This window comes from Rattus norvegicus, chromosome 6, assembly GCF_036323735.1.
Source record: "Rattus norvegicus strain BN/NHsdMcwi chromosome 6, GRCr8, whole genome shotgun sequence".
Taxonomy (NCBI): Eukaryota; Metazoa; Chordata; class Mammalia; order Rodentia; family Muridae; genus Rattus; species Rattus norvegicus.
The window spans coordinates 39042916-39059432 of record NC_086024.1 but is presented as its reverse complement, the minus strand read 5'-3'; the positions used below and the strand labels follow the sequence as shown (position 1 = coordinate 39059432).

At 40.7% G+C, this 16517-nt stretch overlaps 1 long non-coding RNA gene across 2 annotated transcripts in view; it reads right to left on the bottom strand.

Moving 5' to 3' along the window:
* Positions 1-14801: 14801 nt before the first annotated feature.
* Positions 14802-16517, bottom strand: part of LOC120103512 (uncharacterized) — a 69897-nt gene continuing 68181 nt past the window's right edge. For both annotated transcript variants that reach the window (XR_005505798.2, XR_005505797.2), the window contains one exon: positions 14802-15100. This is a non-coding gene — a long non-coding RNA (uncharacterized LOC120103512). The remainder of the gene's footprint in view (positions 15101-16517) is intronic.

Sequence of the window (16517 nt, the reverse complement as noted above, 5' to 3'; positions counted from 1 at the left end):
TCTCCCATTGTCCCTCCCCCTGCTTTTATGAGGATTCTCTTCCTCCCACCTACCCACTCCCATCCTGGCATTTCCCTACACTGGAGAAGGGAACCTTCACAGGACCAAGGGCTTGGGAGAAGGGTTCTTAAGGGATGCTTTCTACATTGCATGTGATGGGCATTTTTAAAGTTGTATATAATAATCTTTATGTGTCAATCAAGATGCAAACAGATATGCGTGCTATGGCACCTCAGTGGGTCTAGGGTTGCTGGGGTGATAATGCCAAGGAGAGAGTTGAATGTTTTTCTCTTGGGTATATCCTAGTTAGACTTAACTGTCAACTTGACACAGAGTACAGTCGTCAGAGAGCAAAGTCCGGATTGAGAAATTGCTTAAATCACATTGCCCGTGGGAGTGCCTGTGAGGAATCGTCTTTGTTACTTGATGCTGGAAGGCCCAGTCTATCTGGGCAGGTTGCACTGGTCTGTACATGGAAGTTATGGAGGGTTAAGCCTGTGAGTGAGGCAGCAAGTGGCATTCTTTCACAGTTTCTTCGTCCAGCTCCTAGTTGAGTTCCTGCCGTGACTTCCATCACGGATGGACTGTGGCTGGGAATCGTAAGCCAAAGAAATCCGTTCCTCTCTTAGATCACCTTTGGTTGAGAGTTTTTAATCAGAGCACAGAAAAGAAAACCAAAGCAGCTACATTGATGTTTACACAAATGCAAATGACACCTAAGGCTCATATGTACTAGGGCCACTTACAGCTTGGTGACGATTCCTATTGATCAGCAACTCATGTTGAGGCAAGGCATTCAGCAGACAACTTCCTGAACAGCCTGCCACCACACCTACTCTAAAGACTTCCAAAGTATCTATCTGGAGATACTTGTTTACTTCACCCGATCATTCAATAAGGATTTAATGAATAACATCCAGGATCATTCATTATCCTAGGAGTTAGAAATATATCAACTAACAAAACAGATGACTGTATACCAACCAAATCTATTTTCCCATTTGAACTGCTGTGGGCATGTCTGCCTTTGTGAGGGGCCTTAAGATTTTTACTGGTATTCTTGGGAACCCTAACCATACCCAAAAGCTATCAGGTTCTTAAATTGGTAAGATTTTATATTGGAGTAATGATTACCTGTAAGCATACATCTTGAACAGACAGAGGATCTTATGATCCAGAAAGAGAAATAAAATGCATTAATTTCTGTGGGACAGTGGACCTTGCTAGGAAACTTGGTAAAGTAGAGTGGTTCTGAGTTGCTGGAAACTTGGGTACACACCTGAGATTTTATGTGGCTCCCCTGCTCCCTGCCACACTTTCCACAAAAGGAAAATGACCTGTGGTCATCATGTAGGCCCAGAACAGAATTCTCCAAGCTAATCAGGTACCTAGAGGCCCTAAGGGTTTAGCCAATAAGATCTGCTTCCAGGATATTCCTCACCTGCAAAAGGTATTTAATCTCTGGTCCACCCTGAGGAGGTAGTATGCACCCATTTCCCCCAATGAACAATCAACAAACAGTTTGGAATCTTTCATCAAGAACTGCCATGGGGAGTGTGGAGAAGGCTTTCTCCTACAGAGCCGCTGCTCCCGTAGAAGGCCCTAGGCAAACAGTGCTATCTTCAGCGATGAGCTAAGCCAGAGCTCCCAGCTCAGCCCGGGGCCCCAGGCTAGACACCATCCTCGGCCCCTGGGTTCCCAATAGTCCTGATCTTGTCGTGGACCTTCATTCTCGACCTCTCTGTGTGGTCTCCAGCTGCGACCGGAGGCCTGGAAGTCAGGGAACCGCAACTTGGGTTTCCCACTCCTTAGACTGCATTCTCCCACCCCCTGAGCAGTGTCTTGGGTGCCTCCCTAAAGCCCCGCACCCAACAGCAATGTCTCAGGGAGACGCAGTTAAGACCACCCGAGTTTTGCCTCCCCAACTGGCATGCCCAGCGGCGACGCAGAAAGTGGACCCACAAATTTCATTTATATTAGAATAATAATTTTAAAAAATGATGACAAAATATTGTCAACGTCTGGAAAGCATTACGTTAATAAAAAAAAAAAAAAGAGGGTGTTTTGATTGGTTAATGTCTTCCAAGCAGCATCCTTTTGCCTGGAGACTGATTGGAAGCCCAAGTTATCAGCTTAACCTCACACCAACTGAGTCAGAAACTGCAGAAGGAGCTAGTCTCCAATGCTTCCACAAGGTCTCTGGGAGAAGTGATTCCCTAGAGCAGTGGTTCTCACCCTTCCTAAGGGACCTTGCCATGCTTTGAAACAGTTCCTCCAATTGGGATGACCCCCAACCATAAAATTGGTTTTGTTACTACTTTATAACTGTAATTTTGTTACTATTATGAATTGTGATATAAATATTTTCAGAGATAGAGTTCCCAAAGGGTCATGATCCACATACTGGTTAAGATCCACTGCTTTTGAGACTGAGAACTCCATCTGTGTAAAAATAAAAAAATGTCTACTTAAACTCTTATAGTATGGTATGGGTATAAACTCAGTTATTTATCTTTATAAACATTTAAATAACAGGTGAGAGAGACCTGCCTATCACCCGAGGTAGACTTACTTGCCCAGGTAAGGTAAAACCAGTTGGTAATTGGGGGTGTGGATACCTTTGAGTCAGAAAGCTGCTTTTAGTGGCTCCGAAGCACTTGGTTGTGGAGCCTGTAGTCAACCTTGACCCATAAGTCCAGGCATCTCTGTTTATGAGTTATACTGTTCAGCCTGTGAACTCAGCCTCCTCTTAGACTGATCAAGGCTAAAACAAGGAAACCTGGTCCCTTGCCCACTTGTTGATGGAATTAGAGCACATTAGAGAGGGCCCTTGGAAGAATTAATCAGCTAAGTCGGGTTTTACAGCTTCCACGTGCTGGGCACTGGGCCTACTGCTGTTGGATTAGGGAAGGATGGACACAGTCCCTCGGCTCTAGGAATCACAGAGTTCCTTCTGAGAACAATAGCTCTATGCTTTGGGCAGCTCCTTCGGAATGGCCATTCAAAGGGAAAGACATGTAACAGTGACCCGGCCCCATCAATGATAGTTTCCCAGCGAAAGCAACAGGATTGGTAAAAATAACGATAGATTTGGTGTGGAGGTAAGAAAATCAATGGCATGTTTGAGGGCATTCTGCCTGAACAGTTTCACCGTGGGAGGGAAGGTTGGAATCACTGGAGCAGATGTAAATAGACTTTGGAAAACGTGCCAGTGTGGAGAAGGAGCCGCTGCTGTCTTCCCAGCAGAGGGGTGGGGTATGATGAAGATGATGTTAAAGAGGCTGAGCTACAGAATTCTCCTTTATTTCCCCCCACACTGCACTGGGCTAAACTAGACACCCTAAAGCAGCCACGAGTCACTCGGGCTGTAAAATGGGTTCATTTGTCAGAAACGGAGGAAAGGTGACAACAGCTTGGAGAATGTAGAACAGCAGGCATCGCAGCCAGAATTTGGCCCCAGCATGAGAATGCACACGTGGACCGCCTGGGGATGAAAAATGCTTTCCTCAGACCATCCATCATCATCATCCTCCATGGAGACAGTTCCCCCTCTTCAGATACAGTGCTTTTAAGGGAAGAGGCTGGACTCTGGGGAGGACGGGATGCCTCCTAGCCTCAGCATGATTGATGGATTTGGGTCCTTGGCCCCCACCATGACTGTGTAGTATGGCTGGGAGGCCTGGAGGGCAGTGAGCCTGCACTTCTTAGCCAGCAGCAAAGAGGCAAGGACAGAGCTTCCAAGATACAGAGGAATGTACTGTCTCATTTCTGGGGAGTTCTGTGAGAGTGCAGTGAGCATCCTCACCTTCCTAATGTCAGAACCCCCCACACTCAGCATGCACTGGACGGCTCCTCACCGGTAAACAGTTGGCACCTCCAACTCACTCTTGTGTGCTTAAACTGAAACTTAAAAGAACCATAAATGCCCTTGAATACCATATTGTCAAATGGGGATCAGTGAGGAGTAAGGACTCATGTACTAGCCCTAGTAAATTAGTGGAAATTGTATATTGTACTTTGTCTTCTGTGACACATGGACTTCTAAAGGATATGGTCATCCTGGAGATCCAATAAGAACTCCTTCCTTTCAGATCTTTGTGTGTCACCTCCTTATTACTCAAGGGTTTCTTTCTGTAAGTGCCCAATTAAAGCATACAGCCCGTCCTTCAATTTTCCCAACTCTTGCCTCACAGTTTTGTTTCAACTCTCATAACAGTTTTGTTTCACTTCCTGGTTTACTTTGTTCAAGTTTTCTGCATTCCACTTATCAACACCTGGTAGACCAGTTGATGCTTTTATGTTCTGTCATCTATACCAGATCGTAAGAATTTGATCCTCACTAATGCAGACTCTTGGTCCATTCTGATCACTGTTCTATCTCTACTGCTTATAGCATGCTTGATATATAGCAAGTTTTCAACGCACATTTGAAATGTGAATGAAGAAATTAAATTCAGTCTTCAGAATGTAAGCCTTTCTCTGACAATCTTGATAAAGGATGATTAATTTAATCCATGCATTGACTGCATCATGACACTGATACCTAGAGCCAAGCGACTCTGGCCAAGACGATTTCAGCTGCAGGCTTAGGAGGCAGAACCAGGACCTGTGTCTAGCCAGAGCAAGCCCACACTCTATAGGACAGTAGTTTTGTTTCTATGTCTCTTCTACTCAGTCTAGATCCACTTGAGGACAGAAACCCATCTCTTGCTGAATCTCTAGCTTATAATACATGATCAGGCAAACCCTAGACTAACACTATGCAGTATAATATATTCCACAGTTGTGAAAGCATTCCTGTTGCTGCCATCTAAATGATAGCCACTGGCTATATACATATACACATACACATACATATATGCAATTAACACATTAAACACAACTAGAGCATGGAAGCAGATAAATTATTAGTTTTGTTTCACTGTAACTAATTTCAAATTTAAGTTTGAATGTAGCTAGTGGCTAGTGTTCTAAATGGGATGGCTCTAGACTTGACATCTATTTATATAGTAAATAACTACAATCTATTTATCCAAATATTTACAGAACATCAAAAATATTTCCATAGTTATGAAGGTAATTCAGTCATTGTAAGAGTAACTGAAAGACCTCAGAATAAGCAAACACTGGGAACTGTTGATTGATGGTAGAAATAATACCTTTTGCCTCTTCCAAACATATCCTGTAATTCTTGTCTTTCCCCCCTAAAATAATCAAAGCACATGTAATTCAATAATGTGACATAAGGAGGCATTGTTAAGGATCTCATGGATTAATGATGAGTGTAGAAACTATATACCACCACTCATCTAATCATGCCATTAAACACCACCCCCACACACACACACACACAGAGAGAGAGAGAGAGAGAGAGAGAGAGAGAGAGAGAGAGAGAGAGACTATCAGCCTTTTGTCAAACAAGTTATATTAAGTATCATTTCCCATCCATCCTTGTGTGTTTCTTATTTAGGTTAAATTACATAAAAGGAAGGATAGATACAAATGTCAGTTAGCATTTTTCTACCTGGCAACTGGATTTGACAACAGTTTCTCTTTGATGGAATTATCATAGAAAGTGATTTTGTGTAGAGTCCTTCATTGCTGGCCAATTGGAATTCTAACCTCAAATCTTCTGGATTTCCCTTGCCTGCTTGAATTAATGAGGAGATAAATTGGGGTATGAACTGTCGTGTAACGGATTTTAGAAAAATCCTAAGTACTACCACAGAAGGAAGGGCTAGACCCAAGATAAAGCTTTCATGAAAATTAGAGGGCACTTCTGTTCTTCTCGCTGGCCTGTCCTTAGCCCACCATCATACCTGATAATACAGAAGAAGCAACAGTGACAGCCTGGTAAGCATTCTCACACATGTAACACTGTGTGTTAACCTCAGGCTATCCTGCTTCATTCACTTCCATGGCCTTGCCTCAGGCCCACATCATTTCATGTTTAGATGCCTGGAGCTAGCTGCCAATCGCTCTCCTTGTTTTCAGTCTTCTCTCCTTCAAATTCACACTCAACTTTCACCACAGGGACCCTTCTGAAATATAGGTCTCACCACACACCTTCTGCTTAAAAAATTAAATGTGGAAAAAGAAAATTTGAGAAGTCAGACACCACCTAAGGACAATCAGGGCCTTTCTTTGCTTTTTCTTTAACTCCATCAAATTCACTAACTTCATGTTCTTCATATTTGTGACTTGCAGCCATTCTGGCACAAGCTTGGGATTTTAAGGTGGAAGGAATGGGTGTTGCAAGCTAGGTCTTTGACAGCTGATGCTCCTGGGTTGTGAATCAAGAACACATATGTTTTCTATCACTCCAATGGAATCCAGCATTTGTCCTCTCTCCAAACAAGCATGGAAACTATCTATTTGAGGTCCATTATTTCCTTCGGCTTCTAGACATCAGAACTGTTACTTCAAGGGCTTTTGAGGATTAATAGATATATATGCCCCATCACAGTTCATATCCAAGTCCAGGATACAGGGGACGATCTAGTCCCTGACTCACACTTACTGATAATAAAATAGAATTTTATGCATTATATATTGATTACTTTCAAATGTCTTGCCCCCCCCCCCCAATTAAGCCAAGGTAAATTCTGAGAAGAATGGAGCCAATTGGAAGGGCCTTTCTTCTAACAAGTAATTTTGGGCAAATGGCTACTCTGCTTTAGATTTTAGTCTCCTGATTGGTAAAATGGAGACACTGAGGCAGAATGACCTCGTTGTCATTGTGGACATCTTCAAGGACATCAGCACTTGCTTCTATGTCACCAGTGTAGGTCTAAATGGGTTCTGTGTGAAGAGTACACTGTTTCCAGAATGGTGAAGTAACTTTTCTGCAACAAAAGTTCTTTTCTAACCAAGAGTCAAGTTGACAGGTGGCCATACCTACAGATAACCATTATAGATCTCAGGTAGAAATCCATCAGGATTACTTAACATGGTCATTTCACAGCATATAAGAGATCTAGAGAGTAGAGTGAGATTGGCAGTGATTCTACAGGAGATGAAGAGGTCAGAGCAGGATCACATCAAGTAGGACACCCACACAAGCTGAAAAGGTACAGTCTAAATGGACTTGTGAGTCCCTAACAGGCTTTAGGTTCAGGATAGGCAGATCTTCAGTTTTTAACATTTCACTCTGGGAATTATATGGAGTGTGAGTTATGAGGAAGGGAGAGCAGAAGGGATGCCACATAGATTAATTACCATGGTTGTCCAGGAGTGAAAAATGTTAAAAGATGCTTATAAAGTACATACAGAGTTGAGTGAAAGAAAAGACTAAAGGTACAAAGTAAATGTGATGAATTCATTTTTTTTGCAGATGACAATCACTGTAATAGAGAGTTTGATGGTTAGTTTTGTCATTTGGATTGCATTAAAAAGCACCGAGAGTATCAATGGTAATGTACATCATGGGTTGTATCGATAAGGGTGCTTCCAGTGAGTTTTAACTGAAGGGGTAGGTATTCCCTGAATGTGGGTAGCACTATCCTATGGTCAATAAAAAAGGGCAAAGCAAAAAGCCAGCTAACCACTGTCATTCCCCTTTCTTTGTTTCCTTATTGATGCTATGGATCAGACAGCTCCTGTCACCATGCATTCTGACCACAATGGGCTTCATTCCTCTGACATGTGAGCCACAATAAATCCTTCCCCCATTAGGCAGCCCTTTGCCAAGTGTTTGGCCATATTGATGAGAAAACTAACTAAAACAGAAGATGTTTTCTTTTTAATTATCTGCAAGAACAAATGTTAGCAATTTTCAGATTTGTTGCTGGAAATATCTAGGGTTCTGTGAATGACAGACTAGATGAGAACCCTTAGAACTAAGATACAACCATAATTTGGAAAACATTACTCAAGAGATAGACTTGGTCCTTTCCCATTGAAGCATCCATTCTTTTAATCTTTGGTGGAGAAGGCAGATCCAACATATGTTTATAGCAAGAAGCAAAAAACAAAATAGGAGAAACACGGGCAAATTATGATTCATTAAAGAAAAGTTTTCTACACACAGCAAAACAAAACAAAACAAAACAAAACCACTTCCTTTGTTTTGGGTCATCCTGAAATAAATAAAGACAAAATGTATAGAGGAGCTATTAGATCTGAGAACACAGAGGGCATTGGTGTCTCTGAAACAGTAGCCTCCTTGGTTCAGCATGATGCAATGCCAACATAAGAGATAAGGGACAGAAAATGAGAAACAAGATTTTCACAACCCGAAACACATATGGGTGTTAGGTTGATGGGCTGTGGATGAAAGGTAGTTTGGAGAGTTGTATTTCGAGGTGGAGATATGAAAATGTGACTGTAAGTTGATGAGAACCAAGCCACAGATGGGAGAATGGGATGCATCAGGAGATGGAGAATTGTTAATGATGACCCTCAGGTGGGAATGGTAGTCAGGTGGGGGATACTACTGCTGGGAAAGAGGTAGCCGGGTAGAGATGAGATGAAGCAGATGATGCCTTCAGATGCAAAAAATATTCCTGTGCAGTTGGTTGGTGGAGAAGACAGCTATGAGGGTACATAGCTTGGGATGTGGCTGATGTATACTGCCTTAAAATAGGTCAATAAATAAGGGTTTGATCATTATCTATGGAGATGCCAGGAAGGATATAGTGATAGCAAAGGAGAAAACATTTGTTTCTGATAAACAAATACAGGGACCGAGAATCTCATTCTAAAAGATAGAAGAGCTGATGCACAGAGAACCCAAATCAATGGATAGGGCATTTGTGTAGAACTGGGAGGGTGGTGTATATAAATTTGTGGGAGTCAGACAGCATGGCCAGCACAATCGTCAGTCAAAAGAAAGAAGCCATAGAGATACTGGAATGAAAGCATCCTCTAAGTCTCTTACATTTCCTTCATGTTATATTTCTTCTCTCACACAGCACTCCAACACCAGATCCTCACAGAAAAGCCACACTCCAGGAAGAACTACTTGGATTTTTTTTCACTACATTAAATCTCATCTAGTGTAGTCTATTTCTCTATGTTACTTCCCCACCTGGAGGATGCTTTTATTCCAATATCTATATGGCCAATTTCTATTAAGATTCAGTTTTGGGACTCCATTTTCCTAGGAAGTCTGTCTTTGATAATCCATCTCACATTCTCTGCTTCCATCACTGTGGTCTCGTGAGACATGTTCCTACATTTGCCTAATTTTCATATACTGTATTATCTTCTCTATCACTGCACTGATAAATGATTACTGCTGTATTCTTATTAACAACTTAATATGGTCCCCAACGACTTACTATGATGCCCAATAAACAGTAGTTCAACAAATGCTTGGGTAATTAAAAAATAAAGGAAAAAGTAAGCAAAGAAATCCAGCTTTTGAATTGGTTTTTCCCCATTCTCTCTCTCTCTCTCTCTCTCTCTCTCTCTCTCTCTCTCTCTCTCTGTCTTTTTTCTTCTTTCTCCTCCTCTTCCTCCCTTCCTCTTCCTCCTTCTCTTCCTCCCTTCCTCCTCCTCCTCTTTTTCTTTGGTTGTTGTTGCTTAACTAAACATACCCAGAGAACTCTTATTCTGGTTAAAACCCAGAAGGTGTGCAGTGCTCCAATATGGAGCACTACACGGAAGTAAGCAGGCTTCTAAAAGCAAGTAGTGCCCTGTTTTAAACTAATCATTCTCCCTTCATTTGCTTTGAGATCCTTCATATTCAAAGGGTTTTCTCTTTTGCATGCTGAGTTCCTGTCCTTTCCAGCTACTGTTGCAGAAGTTCTGATGTAGATTCCAGAAGGTCAAGGGTGTTCAAAGTGTCAGCCATGCTTCCCTACCCCCACTCTTCAGTCCCTTGAGAATATTCTATTTTACAAAGCATTTTTTTTTCAAAAAAAAGAAAGAAAGAAAGCCTACACTTCTGGAGCAATTCATCTGCAATTTGCTATACTTCATAGGGCTCAAAGCCCCCGCGTGTCTAAACTACTAGGAACGATTTCTGGACACGTCAATAAAAGTTCCCTAATGAACAACAGCTGGGAAGAACATGTCTTTAAATAAATTGATTCCAAATTTCTCCCCATGTTTCTGCGATTTTTCTTTTTAAATGGGCACCGCTGACTTTAAACTTGGCTATCCGAGAGAGCGGAAGGAAAAAAATGATACATTGTTCAAAAAATATTTCCTTCTCTTGCATTTCCTCATTTTTTTTTAAATCTGAAGAGGTTAATGTTCCTCACACCAATTTGCCTCACTTCTGTTTGTAATAGCTTCATCGAGTAGAAGGAGATGAGTTAAATATCACCCCATTTTCCACCTGGGAAAACTTTTCCTGAAATAAGGAAAGTTACAGACTCACTCAGATTGGGAGCCAGGATTAGAATTCAGACCCCATAATCTCAAGGATTATATTCAGGGCAAAAATCGACCTTTCTTGTTAAATTAAACCCAGACTACATCTCTCACAAGTAGAACCTACTCAAGACACGAATGTTTCTGTTATACCCTTCTTAGACACCATTAATTTCATGCCTAACTTCTATTAATTACATTTGTTTCAACATTTGTGTTCAATTATGAAATCAAATTATATTTGATTTTTCCCTCCAAGGAGTAAAAGGCCACCAAATTGCTTAATACTCCACATAGACTTTTATATCAGAATTACTAGACCCCTGAAATCTTAATTAAGCCTTCAAACACATTTACACTTTACAAGGAATGAACTTGAACTAGTCATCAGAAAATAAAAAGTAGCACTTGGAAGAGGCTCGGGATGGATGCTGTTTCCATGCTGGGATTTAACAGCATTGCAGATGGTCATCCCTCCCCCCTTACCTCCCCCGCTTCTTCCCTTTTAGAGGGGGGCTAAAAAATTTGGCTATGTAGCCACACAGTTTCCCCTCTCTGATCTACTTCTCTGGACATCTGCGTTTCCTGTGGACTCTGTTCAATCGGCAATATTGAAGCAGTAAATATTTCACCTTCCCGTTCCTCTCTTTCATTGTAACTGACTGAAAGGAGAGATCACCGCAGGCTCCTATCTCCAAACACTCTCCTCTTGACTCCTGGTACCCATTTCTCTTGCCCTTTGAAGAAGCAGTGTGTGTCACTATTCTGTTGGAGCAGAGGCAAATTCAGGATGGTGGGCGGTAGGTTGGAGAGAGGGAAGGGTTGAATTAGGACCCAGAAATTGTTGAACAGAACAAAATGAAAAGCTGTTCCCAATTTGAAAAGTGAGTTGACGTCTGTTACTCTGGTATGCAGTAAAACATGTTTTCCATCTAGGACATAATAAAAGCTACAAGCATTTTACACTGTGCATTAGGAGCTGCGTCTTTAATGGAACATCTTTTCATATAGAGCACGTTCGGAGTTCGCTGTTTGATGATACCTTTGAACATTTTATCACTGCAGTAGATGGAATATCTCACAGTCAAGGCAAATCCCAGATGAATTGGCAAAACACCTCCATGGAAATGACTCGGAGGAGTTTATTGACATTTCATTTCTCATCTGTTTCTGTACACACTGTGTGGGGGTCTGGAATGCATGCACGGCTTTTTAAAGGCAAAAGGCAAAGAGGCCTTTGCTTTCATGATATACAGAAGGCACAAAGAAAACCGAGGGTCAAAGAGGAAGAGAATGTTGAGGGGAGAGTAGAATAGCGGGAAGAAAAATGGTGACCAGTGTGGATCAAGGCAAACATCGTTGTATTGAGCCCTGGGTAGAAGGAAAAGGCAGCTTGGAAAACCATATCATCACAGAACTGCACAGCTCCTGAGGGAGCCATTTACATTGCTTGCTATATAGACAGCGCCCCCTAGAGGCACACAAGTGTAATGCCCCCGACTGTGCCGATGTAAATTTTTAGCATCTGTTGAGTGACCTAAGAAAAATGCATGTCTAAGAACTCTCCCTCTCCTCTGTTATTTCTTTTAAAAATTCTTCTCTAAGATAATTATTTCCTTCTTTAACACTTAAATATTGTCTTCCCACCCACATCCCTCAACATACTCACGCCTCTTCTGTCCTATATTTTCCATGTGTGGTTTCAGTTCCAAGGTACTGCTGGCTTCAAATCCTTATCTCCAGAGAGCATCAGATCCTATCTTCGTTATAGATATCTTGGTCTATGTGTGCATGCCCTGTGCCTTGTATTCAGAATCTCCCACACTGAACTAGTAGTAACCAAACCCAGTGAATTTTGATCCATCCGTTTAGGAGACTACAGACTAAGCCTAAAAGTTGAAGGTCTGTTTTTTTGTTGTTTTTGTTTTTGTATTCTTCTCTCATATATTACACCCTAACTGCAGTTTCCCTTCCCTGCTCTCCTTCAGTCTCTCCTCCCACCTCCCCTCTCCCACACATCCACTGCACCTCCACCTCACCTCAGAAAAGAGCAGGCCTCCCAGTGATATCGACCAATCATGGCACAGCTACAGTGAATAAGACTAGACACATGCAACCTGTCAAAGCTGGATGAGGTAACTGAGTAGGGGGGAAGGAGTCTCAGAACTAGCCAAAAGAGTCACGGATAGTTCTGACTCCCACCGTTAGGATCCCTAGCAAAATACTGAGCCGCTCAGCTCTAACATATATGCAGAAGACCGTGTCAAAGCCCTACGGTCTCTCTGATCTCTGATTGGAACTTAAGTGTTTTTGCTATCGTCCTGATTCATTCTTGTAGTTGCCTAGACTGTTCTGCCTGCCTAAACTTTTCCATTCTGCTTACAAGTTCCATCTAGCAGATTCTATGCTTAATTCCTGGTACATAGAAAGTATTCAATTGTCATTGACTTTACCAGGACTAGATCATAATCATAGCATAGAGTGTTTGTAGTTTTGATGACTTTATAGCCAAGGGTTTATCTATAACTATACAATATATTGGTTCAGTGCTTTCTTTTCTTCTTTGAGCTTTTGAGTAAATATGTTTCTCCTTGGTTCCTTGCCTAATAGATCACTGTAGCAGTTTATATATATTATAGATATATTTATATATATGCATATAGATGTATAATATTTCTTCATATTAAACCATTTAAAGCATTCAGAATAAAATTAATCACAATAATTACTATTACAAGCAATAATTTTATTTAGAAAACTAAATTTTTGACTTGATAGGACCAAGTATTTAGTACTAAGGTCTTTTGATGGGTTTCTAAGCAAACTCCATCAAGGAGGAAGGGCATCAAGAAACGTGGAATGTCACAATCAGTGCTAGAAACAGATGTGCTTGGAGTTGATCATGAGCATAGAGGAAGTTTTACTGCTTGCTGGCAGCATTAGGAAAACGGAGCAGTGGTGACATGTTGTGTGTTGAGAAAATTATCATGACAATGACCAGGTCAATATGCTTGGGAAGCTCTTTTGGTTCTTCCTGACTAAGATCTAGAAAAAGCTTGTGTCCAAGTCAGTCCAAGGAAGGCTGCGTGTTCACTTTCCTTTCACATCCTTCTGGAGAACTCCTAAGCAGTGTGGATACAGGAAAGGACTGCTGTGGGAAAGGACAATCCTTTCAATGTCTAGCCTGGAAGGTTTGTTCTCTTTTCAGGGTCACAGACCTGACAGATGCTGAGCAACTGAAACTGAACAATTTGCATAGGTTTCCCTCCAGGATTATCTCTGTATGAAGAAAAAATCCATAGCAAATATTTTTCAACATAAATGGGCAAAATGGAAGTGTCCATGGAAGTTGACCAGAGTAAGATTTTGAACTGCAACTAACTATATTTTAGAAAGGAAATTACTGATCTAGGAAGATAATTTGCTTTATGTAAAACATGTGAAAATAATTATTTAGGAATAGATTTAGTATCCCATCAGGGACTGCACACCAGAAAGCAGATATAATGGCCTCTAACACAATGCTTGTTTATTCTTCTCTGTAACCACTTTTAATTCCAGGAGCAAAGGTAGAGAAAGAAGAAAAATTAAAGGCTGAACTCTAAGGTCAAGAAGTATAAGTTGATTATTGTCCCCCTATCTTAAAACTATAGAATATATTTATTTGTTTGTATTTCCATTTAAGAGTAAAATTTGGAGATTTTTTTTCTTCACTGAAAGGAGCACTGGAAAATGAGTTTATCGTCATGCTGCAGAAAAGAAAAAATAGTTTTAAAAAATTTTTATTCCTAAATGGAAATACAAACACAGGAATATATTCTATTGCAATCCAAAATTTTGAGTTAAAATTTCCCTGGAGAAATACATAGAAGAAAGCTTCATTCTGTGTGTCTTGAGAACACAGTAGACAAAACAAGCTTTAAATTCAGTTTTGGGTTCTTTTGTAATGCTGGCATCTAAGTAGAAAGACAAGGAAACATAAAACACAAAGACCAAACCAAAATAAGAACACGAGCATAGCACACCATAAGAATTCTCATTATAGTGAGATTTTCTCTCCTTCTTTCTTCTTTCTTTCTCTTCAGTATGCAAAACAAGTAGGCAAGATACTGTCTCGGTCCCGCCAGTTAGGAACCAGTGGATAGTTGGTTTCAACGGTCTCTAATTTACATCACAATTATAACAATGAAAAAGGTCATATTTGTTGGTAACAAAGGTTAAGAAATGATTGTCACAAGTATGTTATCCCACAGTCAGCTCTCACTGACTCATGAGAACTAATTGTGCAAATCTCCTCGCAACTGTATTCAATAACGTCACATTAGTAACTTGAAGTTGGCCAAGATAGGAATATTTACACTATGGAAATTGGCAAATGTTACAAGTCAGAGCCTGTTTTTCAGAGTGCTGCTTGTTAAACATTTTCCAATATGTCATTGATTATGGCTCTAACAAATCAGCCCCGGACCTCAGTAGTTTCATAAAATAGTTTTATTTACTCACTCAAATGATTTTCAGTGTGGGGATTTGGCAGGTAGCCTTTCACACAGTGATTCGGGACCCAGTGTCTTTCCACTTGTAGATCTCCCAAATCCAGGGTCCTGGAATCCTCTGTTGTATTGTCAACACACAGCTGACAGCTGGAGACAGAATGGAAAATCAGGCGAGAGTTTTCACAGAACAGTTCTGGATGTGCTAATGAACTTCTGTCCGGATTGTGCTTTCAATCTTGGGCTCTGCTTCACTGAAAGGAGCGCTGGAAAATGAGTTTATAGTCATGCTGCAAGAAAAAATAGTTTTAAAAACAATTATCTGGCTTCGATTAATCAGCATTGAAACCTGTTCATTCATACTACAGAACTCACATAGTATGAACCTTAATAAACAATAAACAGCTTATTAACCTTTGTCCATGTGATAACACATCAGAAAAAGGTTCTACTCTGAGTGCTTTGAGTACTTTTACGATAACTACCATTATTTTTATTTTATATCTGGGTAAATGCTGCCTAAGTAGATTGAGGAGGCCCTGTGAGTACACTTGCTAACGGCAGAGATAGTAGTCACCGCTGTGTATTGATCTGACTCTCAAGATTCAGTGGTAACTAGTAACAGTTTGGGGTTAGCCATTCAATGAACTGATCATACTATCATTAAAACATGGCTTCTCAATCCCACTGAAATCAGGGACTAGACAAGGCTGCCCACTCTCTCCCTACTTATTCAATATAGTTCTTGAAGTTCTAGCCAGAGCAATCAGACAACAAAAGGAGGTCAAGGGGATACAGATCAGAAAAGAAGAAGTCAAAATATCACTATTTGCAGATGATATGATAGTTTATTTAAGTGATCCTAAAAGTTCCACCAGAGAACTACTAAAGCTGATAAACAACTTCAGCAAAGTGGCTGGGTATAAAATTAACTCAAATAAATCAGTAGCCTTCCTCTACATAAAAGAGAAACAAGCCGAGAAAGAAATTAGGGAAACGACACCCTTCATAATAGAGCCAAATAATATAAAGTACCTCGGTGTGACTTTAACCAAGCAAGTAAAAGATCTGTACAATAAGAACTTCAAGACACTGAAGAAAGAAATTGAAGAAGACCTCAGAAGATGGAAAGATCTCCCATGCTCATGGATTGGCAGGATTAATATAGTAAAAATGGCCATTTTACCAAAAGCGATCTACAGATTCAATGCAATCTCCATCAAAATACCAATCCAATTCTTCAAAGAGTTAGACAGAACAATTTGCAAATTCATCTGGAATAACAAAAAACCCAGGATAGCTAAAACTATCCTCAACAATAAAAGGACTTCAGGGGGAATCACTATCCCTGAACTCAAGCAGTATTACAGAGCAATAGTGATAAAAACTGCATGGTATTGGTACAGAGACAGACAGATAGACCAATGGAATAGAATTGAAGACCCAGAAATGAACCCACACACCTATGGTCACTTGATTTTTGACAAAGGAGCCGAAACCATCCAATGGAAAAAAGATAGCATTTTCAGCAAATGGTGCTGGTTCAACTGGAGGTCAACATGTAGAAAAATGAAGATCGATCCATGCTTATCACCCTGTACAAAGCTTAGGTCCAAGTGGATCAAGGACCTCCACATCAAACCAGACACACTCAAACTAATAGAAGAAAAACTAGGGAAGCATCTGGAACACATGGGCACTGGAAAA